The 2728-nt window shown below is 40.7% G+C and overlaps 1 pseudogene; it reads right to left on the bottom strand.

The window, feature by feature from the left end:
- Window positions 1-1022: 1022 nt before the first annotated feature.
- On the bottom strand, window positions 1023-2266 carry LOC139005325 (5-azacytidine-induced protein 2 pseudogene; annotated as a pseudogene).
- Window positions 2267-2728: the final 462 nt, after the last annotated feature.

The following is a 2728-nucleotide window of genomic DNA, read 5'->3' as shown; positions in this document are numbered from 1 at the left end:
CCAGTTCACAAGAGTCATGGCTTCCGAGAGGTGATGTGGTTAGATAAAGGGCAGCTTCTGTAGATCTTTGCCTTCATACATTTTCACCTCCGGCAACTCTTTTAAAAGTTTACTCCTTGGATAAAAATCTATAGAATCAACCCAGAAAATATAAGGTGCCCTGAAATTAGACATTTTCTTCTTTCCTTCTAGACAATGATTTTATGTGTGTGAACATCAAGAACTATGACTGTTCACCAAAGTCAGACAACTTAATCTTAGTAAGTTTCTGGGTAGGCAAGGAAATCATGAGAAGAATAGGTGTCCTTGACATATATGTGTAGAATCCAAGCAAGTCAAAATTTCACTTGATTTGGTGTCAATAGAAAGAGCATGCATTATCAAGTATTGATCCATAGAAACCCCTAGATATTAGAACTGTTTTTCTGCTTTTAGAGAATTATCTTGGTAGACTCCTTCCAATACAAGGGAAAATATACATAGATCTCTATATTTAATTGTGTTTTGACTAACTAGGAAATATGTGTTTATTTGGAAATATTTTTCAGATTTATTTTCAGATTTGTGTTATGATGCCTAGAGCATTAAAGTATGGGTCATGGGAGCCTTGAATTTGGAATATTTTATACTTTTATGGAAAACTTGGACCATTCTTTCAAAAAGGATTTTATTAGATGAATACAATATTTGTATAAACATTTATGGAAATAAGCACTATAGAAAGTAGTGAGCAGCATAACTGAGCCAAAGTAAAGAGAAATGTCATTAATCAATGAGAAAATTAAATGCAACTTACTCGCTAACTATGACAATTAAAGCATGTTTATTTGTTTTGTTTTGGGTTTTTTTTTGTCTTTTTGAAACACCTCAAGTTTATTAATTTATTAGTAGTATATATCTGATTCTTAGCCAGAATGTGAAGCTGGGGAGTTGCTCTCATACTGGAAAATCAACTACATAATAAGTTACAGTATGTGCAAATGTGTACATTGAAGAACTCTGCAAAAGTTTAATCAAAACCTGCTTTCAGTTTATTAAATAATTTCTCAAGAATACTTGCGGGAGGTACAGCAACCTCATGACCAAGTCACAGATCTCTTCAGAATTAATTCTTATAAAGGCAGTTTTGATTACATTGATCCAAGTTATGCGGGAGTGGCAGGATGGGTAAAGGCAAAGTTTTATTTTTAGTTTCTCCAAATGCTTTTTTACTTGATTTAGGAGGGCTTGGGAGTACCCAAGAATTGTCTTCCAGAGAATTTCTGCCATACGAGGAGTGTTCCTGAAAGTTTGAACAGTCATGAGGAATAGGTCTCTCGTTATCTGTCCATGATTGGAGAATTGCTTTCTCTGATAAAATCTTTACATCTTCTGGTAAAGGGGGAGATGTGGTATGACAAAGAGTTTTGCCATTTGGTCTTTTGTATGTTGCAGTGAAATTCGTCAAGTGAAGTTTTGTGCTTTCTTTCCCAAGGTCTTCCATGAATCCTACAGGGGCACAGGCTTTCTTGATCGCAGTTGGGATTTTCAGTTTTCTTAGTAGTTCAACCTGTACTTGAGTCACCAGATGTAAATTAGACATTTCTCTCTTCAGCTCCCAGTATGCATTTTGCACATCATCACTTGAAATGCTTAGTGTTTGGAGATCTCTGCTCTGCAGATTGTCTTCCTGAGATGGACCCGTTTGTTTGGCTTTTTGTAGCTCTATTCTGAGATTATTACATTCTTTCTTCATTAGTTCTAGTTCTTGTTCCAAGCCATGGATCTTCAGGTCACAACTCAACTTTTCCACTTCCCAGTTTGATGAAGGTGAATTTAAATTCCTTATCACCTGCTGAGTTTCCACCTCAGTTCTTAGCTGGCAGAGTTCTACTTCTTTAGACTGCAGCTGTTCATTCAATACTTTCAAACATTCAGAGTTGCCTTTATTCATTTTATTCAATTTGCTCTTTAAATTATCTGTATCAATGCAAACCTCTCGATATGCATGGTAGGCCTTATTTACTTGTTCTCGTCCCACAGAACTTGTTTCTTCATCTAATAAAGCGCCTGTAAGCTTTTCTTCCAAAAATTTTATTCTTTTCTTTAGGAAAGAGTTCTCTTTTTCTGAATCCTTGAGTCATTTTTTGATGTCTTCATATGCAGTGACAAGGGCAAAATGTGAAGCAACAGACTCATTTGAATACATTGAGACCGGAGTCACTGTATCTCTCCTATGGGCTTTTTCATGATTTAGAATGCAGATATCATCTACCAGTGTATCCATGATAGCCCTAAGTCAGGCTACGGAGTGCCGCGGAGTTTCGATTCCCCAGCGTTCGGAAACGGGTTGCCAGGGGGTCGCCAAGGGCTTCCGGTTTCCTCAAAGACACCGCTGCTTCTCCAGCGAAGGCCGCCGCTCCAGGTACACCGCAGAGGGGTTCCCATTGCTTTGGCCTCGGCTGCACCGGGGTCCAGAGGATCTGGAAGGAGTGGCAAGCCAGGGCAGGAGTGGCCCAGGCACTGCTGGGAGCAGGCCTGTTACCCAGCAACAAGCCCTCGAGGCCCAGGACCATTGGCCCCGGCCCCCTCAGCGCCCATTCAGGCCCGCCCCAGGCAGGGAAATGCTGCAGAGAGGGGCTGGTGGCGAGCAGCACCCGGCTGGAAGGGGGCTGCCGCGGTCCTGGCACTGGGCGCTGGGGCCATGCCAGCCTAAAGCATAAGTTCTATGTGGACAGAGACAATGTCG

Source organism: Myotis yumanensis, unplaced genomic scaffold (assembly GCF_028538775.1).
Source record: "Myotis yumanensis isolate MYYU_CA2020_CCGP unplaced genomic scaffold, mMyoYum1.0.hap1 SCAF_3, whole genome shotgun sequence".
In the NCBI taxonomy this organism is placed as follows: Eukaryota; Metazoa; Chordata; class Mammalia; order Chiroptera; family Vespertilionidae; genus Myotis; species Myotis yumanensis.
Note: the sequence above shows the minus strand (reverse complement) of the source record. Positions and strands in the feature narration are given on the sequence as shown.